Genomic DNA, 6,905 nt, shown 5'->3' on the forward strand with positions numbered 1-6,905 from the left:
CATCGAATCAGCTATCACCTTCCATGTTGACAAAGCCTCACGCTGGTATTTGCAAAATTCACAGTGCACCTTCCTTCAGGGTTCAAATATATTCTCGTAAACATCTTCCTAGTATTAATCAATCTCCTACAAGTAAAGAAATCCTTCAAGCCATAGAGCCCAAAAGAGAAGATTACAAGGCTCAAGGCCTCATCACTCTTTGAACTTGTCCCTGTGGTTCCTCGGTTTCCTGAGGAGACAACTTCGGGGCTGATGGTGGAGCCGAGTCAGCCCCTAGGGGCAGGAAACTGCACAGTAAACGCAGCAGCACTGTGTTGCCTTGAACCCTCACAAAACACTAACAGCCATCCCCGTGTTCCTGAATTCTTTACTGTAATTGATTAGTGAACTGCATTCTTTATTATTCCAGTTGCTAGAGCTGGCCAGTCCCTTTTTGCCTTCAATGGGGAGAATTAAACTTACTGGGTCATTGCTGTTCCAGGAATTCGTTTGTTATGAAAATGACAGGCCAGTCAAGAAACAAGCACCACACGGAGGGTTGGAGTACTTAGATGTATTATGCCTGCGGGCTCAGAGGGGCTTCTGCTCCGAAACTCTGAGCACCTTCAAGATGTGCACGTGAGGTTTTATAGGGTAAAGTACAAGCTTGGGGTATTTGGCCAATAGGCATGGAACAGCTTTAGCAGCATTATCATCACAAAAGTGGAGGTGGGGAGGCAGCAAACAAACATTCCAAAGCCAGATATGTATCTTTGAAAATCCAGCTGGCTAGCAAAAAAACATAAACAGCAAACCAACCCTGATAAACTTAGATTTACAAGTTAGTCCAGCAGAACTCAGATCAGTATTCCAATACTTAGACTTGTGATTTATCTTGTTAGCCCAGCCCAGCCTCTCCTTCACATTCCTAGACCTGTGAATCATCTTGTTAGACCAGCCCAGCTTTTCCTTCACATTCCCCCCTCTTGATGCTTTCACAACCCTAGTTGGTGTAAGCATCATCACTTATCTGTTGCAGGGGCTCATAATTGGAGGCTAACATCTGAAGTTTTATAGCCTCTATCCACTCACTGACAAAGCAGGTCAGGAAGTTTAGGACACGGGGCCCAATTAGCAGAACTGCAAAAATCAGGAGCAAAGGACCTATGAACGGTGCCAGCCAGGAGGTCCAGCCCCAGGGGCCTGTCCATGGGCTCTTATCTAAAATATGTTTTCTCTTTTCCACTCGGTCTTGTAGCTCTTGAACTATCCCTGTAACAATTCCTGATTGATTGGCATAAAACAGCACTCTTCATTTAGGAAGAGGCATAGTCCCCCCTCTTTCGCCTTGAGTAGGTCCAGACCCCTCCTGTTTTGTAAGACCACCTCGGCCAGAGAGTCAATCTGATTTTGCAGAGTTCCCAGGGTTTCTGCTATTCATTGAAGATCATGGCTGAATTCACCTGTAAGCTGAAAATACAGGTTGGTACATGGACCACTTGTCACCTGGTTACATGCAGGTGCATCGTGCAGCCAAGGGGAGTGAGGGCATTAGCGTCAGTAGCATCAGCCTTATGATTATCTTAGACATGATGCTGCAGTGATGGCACTAATTATACCAAGGTATAAAATAGCTACCAGGATTCTATGGCTTATGTTCCAGTCAGGTGGGGCGGTGCTAGATAGCCCCACTGCTAGTACGCAGACTAGTATAGCAAACGAGGAAAGAGGCAAGGGAGCACAAAAGAAACACATTTAACAGCTGCGTTGAGCTTTCCTCAGGCTTCGGCCGTGCGTTGACTAGCCAGTCTCCGGGAGTGGCTAGAGCAGGGCTTGTCGATCCTTTTCTGGTCCCTCTTGATCTTGAGCGGGTCTCCTGGGACACACTCAATTTCCCAGGGACCCTCTGTCTGAGGTGAAGTCGCTCTCTTAACCCTGGAGTGGTGGATCCAAGGGATGATTCCTGCAACTTTAACAGCTGTAGGGGTAGTTAATACCACTAAATAGGGTCCCTTACAGTGAATAAAGGCATGTGTCTCTAGATGGCCCCCTACTTAACAGGATCGTGGTTGGCAGAAATGGCAGGCAGTTGAATCCCCAGTAGCCCCTATAATAGTTGTCTTTTTCTTGGTTGGGGGGGCTACAGGTTGGGTCACCACAGAATACTCTGCTCCTGTGTCTACCATAAAAGTCATTGGTTGGCCCCCTATAAACATTTGACCTTGGGCTCCCGGGGGCCCAGGGGCAGGGGGCCGGTCTCTCCTATTCTGAGTTGACCCCAGCCAGTCCGATGTGACTACTGGCTCGTGGCTCCAGCTGATAAGTAGGCCTTTTGGGGGTGCTCTCTTTCCATCCTTTCTGTTTGGGCACTCGTTCTTCCAGTGTCCTGTCTCCCGGCAGTATGCACACTGGTCTTGGCCCAGGGGCATCCATGGTTGGGGTCCCCTCTTCCGGGGTGGTGCAGGATTCTGGCTGAAGCTTGTTTTCCTCAGGGCTGCTGCAAGGAATGTGGCTTTCTGCTTCATTCGCTGGTCTGCTTCTCGTTGGGCTTCCCGTTCTTGGTTTACAAAAACTTTGTTTGCAACTTCCAGCAGCTGTGTAGCATTCATCCCGGTGAATCCATCCAGTTTTTGGGGTTTCTGGCGTATATCTGGGTATGATTGAGTTATGAAGGCAGCGTTGACCATCCCCTGGTTTTCTTGGGCCTCAGGATCAAGAGGAATGTAGACTCAGAATGCTTCACATAGTCTCTCATAGAAGTCAGTGGGGGTTCCGTCTGGCCTCTGGGTCACTGTGGTCGTTTTAGACATGTTAGTTGGCTTCTTGGCTCCTGCTCTTAGCCCTTGTAGGATGGCCTCCTGGTGCTCACGCAGTGCTTCTCTTTCTTGTTGGGTGTTAAAGTCCCAATCTGGCCTGGTGTCATGGCCCACCCCTCAACATCCATTGTGTCTTCAGGGGCTCAGCCCTGCAGCCATTTTTGTGCTTCAGGGAGAATGTGTCTCCTCTCCTCTGTATTGAACAGAGTCAGAAGCAGCTGGCGGACATCTTTCCAGGTGGGCCAGTGAGAATGGAAGTTAGACTCTACGAGGTCGCTCATAGCCTGCAGCTTTTCGGAGTAGGAAGGAGTATCATGGCACCAATTGAGAAGGTCTGTGGTGCTAAAGGGTTTGCAGTAGAGTACACGGTGCCCAGGCTGAACAGTCCCGTCTTCCCCAACTTGCTGTGGCCCTTGTGTCTCCCGCAGCAGCATTTGGAGGGCCGGTGGTGCTGGCCTCCCGGCTTGTGCTGAGCGGAGTCTCCTGCCTATGGCTCAGGCTGGGGGCTGGGCTCTGCGTCTGGGTCCTCAGACGGGAGGTGTTTGTGCCCTGGGGGCATACGGGGGGGGTAGGCATATCTGTCTTCTGCGTCTCCCTGGAAAATAGGCTTTTTTCTGTCTGTCATTTTGGCCTGGACTGGCTGTTCTGCTAATATCTTGCATTGTCCAGGTCCATTTGAGCAGAACCGAATCCATGGGGGTAGAGTCTGGGTGATATTCAGCCAGGAGTCAATGTAAGGGAATTGATCTGGGTGGCCTGGGGTTCCACTGATTATTTGATAGACTGGTCGCACTTTTGCTAGGTCCAGAGTTCCTCCTGAGGGCCACCCGTCTCCAAAGGCCGGCGATTTAAGCTCACACAAAGTGCGGAGCCTGCCAGGGGTCATTCAAATTCCACAGTCTCCTGAGAACCCCTTTTTGAAATTCTTAATCATGCAGTCTATAGTGGTGGGTTTAAACTTAGAGCCTCCCATTTTTTTAGATGTTTGGGAAGGTAGCCTTTATATCTTTTCTTTCTTCACTCCTCAAAACACTGGAGTTCCCAGAGAGACTGCTCTCTTGCTGGGTCTATGAGTTGTTTTAAGGTTAACTTGGTCAGGGACTCTGGGTTCCAGTCACAGCTGATGCCTCTGGAGCTCAAGGCCTCAAGCAGTTCCAGGGACTTTCTTCATTAAATCCTCTCTATATCCTGAACTAAATTATCAGGGGCATGGGACTGACGGCAGATGGTAAAACAAATGGACTAGAAAAGGGACCTCCAAGGCCGGGTGAGCCCAGTCCAGAAGGAATTCATCTTCTAAACGCGAGTCCTGGGGGTCTGGGGCTAGGCAAAAGGGGCACTACTTGGGTCAGTTCAGTAGGGGAACACTAAGTCTCAGGTGTTCTGTGACAGAATCAGGTAGGAGACTTTCTCAAAGAAATAGCATCCTAGCCTCCGAGGGCACAGGGTTGTTGACCCATTGGCTGTCTATGTCCTTTTCCCTCCCAGTGTGGCCACCCTGTGCCGGTGTCGCAGACAAGACAAGGGAGGGTTTTCATAGCGTCCGCCTGGCCGCTCCCCTCGCAGGGACGAAGGTGCCTCTTAGCTTTGGCGGGTCAGTATAAGCTGCTGACTCCGATCGGGACCCTGAGGGACTGATACCGCCCTGAGCTGTATGAGGTCAGAACGGAACCACAGGTTGGGACTCACTCAAACTCCGTAGCAGAATGCCGTGGTGCTACCAACTCGAGCCTGATCACATGCTTCACAGGCTGCTCATTCACTCACGCAGACACACAGAGAGGTTAATATCATTCCTCCCACCAATACCAATATCCTGTTTCCTGTAGGAGGGGATCCGCCTCCTCTTCTGTCCACTGGGACAGGACCTGATACCTGACCTGATTTCCCGTCTGAAATACCATCAGACAGAGAGCCTGTAGGAGGGGGTCAGCTTCCTCTTCTGTCCAGTGGGACAGGACCTGATACCTCCCGGTGTTTCCTACCTTGTCTGGATGGCCACCTGCTGAGTCTATCCGTCCCTCCATGGAGTCTGGATCTGGTTGTAGCTCAGCCACCCAAGGGGCCGAGTTGCCATCACGAAGGAGAACCCGGAATATCGTCGGGCGGCGCCACCTCGTTCGCTGCTGGAATTCCATCCCCCGGTCGGCCAGAGCCACCAGTCCAGCGGCTCAAGGGGCCAGTGTGGTTGTATCTCGCTGGGGCCTCCAGAAATGTAACGGGAATGACAGGCCAGTCAAGAAACAAGCACCACTCAGAGGGCTGGAGTACTCAGATGTATTACGCCTGCGGGCTCAGAGGGGCTTCTGCTCCGAAACTCTGAGCACCTTCAAGATGTGCACGTGAGGTTTTATAGGGTAAAGTACAAGCTTGGGGTATTTGGCCAATAGGCATGGAACAGCTTTAGCAGCATTATCATCACAAAAGCGGAGCAGGGAGGCAGCAAACAAACATTCCAAAGCCACATATGTATCTTTGAAAATCCAGCTGGCCAGCAAAAAACATAAACAGCAAACCAATGCTGATAAACTTAGATTTACAAGTTAGTCCAGCAGAACTCAGATCAGTATTCCAATACTTAGACCTGTGAGTTATCTTGTTAGACCAGCCCAGCTTTTCCTTCCCATATTGAGAGCCCCTCTAATTCTGGGTAAGCCTGGAGGCTGGTCTGAATGATGTAACATCTTTTGGAAGTTCTAGTTTGTGGATAATGTGTTTCCTTTATCTCCTTCTCAATCCTCCTTGAAGGAAGACATCTACCACTTGCTACAGTTTTTATTCTTAAAGGGGCAATCGTTTTCTTGAGGAAAACTGCAGTTTACCCAAATGCAGACTCAATGTTTAGGATACCTGACATGAGAACCAGGGCTCCACTTACATCCAGATGTACTTCCACGCAGATGTGCTCCATCGGGTCTTGGCTGATCAACACCCTGATCTACGGGCTAAATGTGAGACTCTCCCAGCTACCTGGACACTGCCGAGACCTGCGTCCAACTTTTGTTCATACGGCCCGACCTCAGCATGATTCACTCAACAGCAAAACCTGTACTGGAGCCTGTCTGCTCCCCCGCTTCACCAGTGAAGTCCCTCATGATTGCTGAAAACTGATGGACCACTTTCCGCCTCCTGGTCGTCTCCAAGATTCTCCTCAGAAGCCGTCTTTTCACAGTACCTCTCAGGAGACAGAGATGCAAGCGTCAAACCTTGCAAGCTGGATAGCTTATCTACTGGGAAAGACACTTCCAGAAGAACTCCTCAACCTCAGCGGAGAGGTCTCCAGCAGGTGCTGCTCACCAGCCCTTGTGCCACCAGTCTCCCGAGAGTGAGAACTTGGGTCCACGTGACACACCTAAGAAGGCAGCTGGCCCTGAACATTCCTGCTCATCTGGCGACCCGACTGTGGAGACTCTCAGAATTGAGGGCAACATCAGCTGAGACAGCTTCCCAAGGCATCTGTGCCAGACCTATTGGACAATTTCCTGCCGAGTCTCTGATGAGAATATAACATGTCAGGTGATCTCCAGCCTCCGGTCTTGATAACACAGGGACTTAAGGTGAGAGAGCCTGCGCGCTCTCCCTCTCACTCCTCCATGTTGCTGGAATGTGGCCTCAATAAGAGCACTTTCCATCTGACATGAGACGTTACACCCAGAGGAGTTCATTCCTGGCACTGACAGACAAAAATGTGAAAAAACCCAGAAATCCTAAGTCTTCATCAGTGATGTTTTCAGAGAAAGTTCTCAACCTTGATCAAATGGCAAAAGGCAAAATATAAAGAAATCCTCAGTTTAGTAAAATCGGGTGAGCAGAGGGGAGCTCTCATGCCCTTTGATGGCCTCAGAGCCCAGCTGGGGGAAGCAAGGCTTCCCCGTCTTTCCTGGGCAGGACTCAGCCAAGAGAAACGCAGGGGCTCTGGTTCCCTCAGGCTCTTTCAGCTCCCTTCCCCCCTTGATGAAGGAGGCGTCTCCTTTAACTGAAGACGCGCATGTGTCTCATCAGGGTTGCAGACGCCATACTGAAGCTGTTTACTGGTCCAAATTAAGCCCACTTTTTTTTATTGAAACAACTGCTCGTCTATTTTTGTTACATCAAAAAAGGCTAACTTCC

The sequence above is a fragment of the Camelus dromedarius genome, chromosome 5, assembly GCF_036321535.1.
Source record: "Camelus dromedarius isolate mCamDro1 chromosome 5, mCamDro1.pat, whole genome shotgun sequence".
Classification (NCBI taxonomy): domain Eukaryota; kingdom Metazoa; phylum Chordata; class Mammalia; order Artiodactyla; family Camelidae; genus Camelus; species Camelus dromedarius.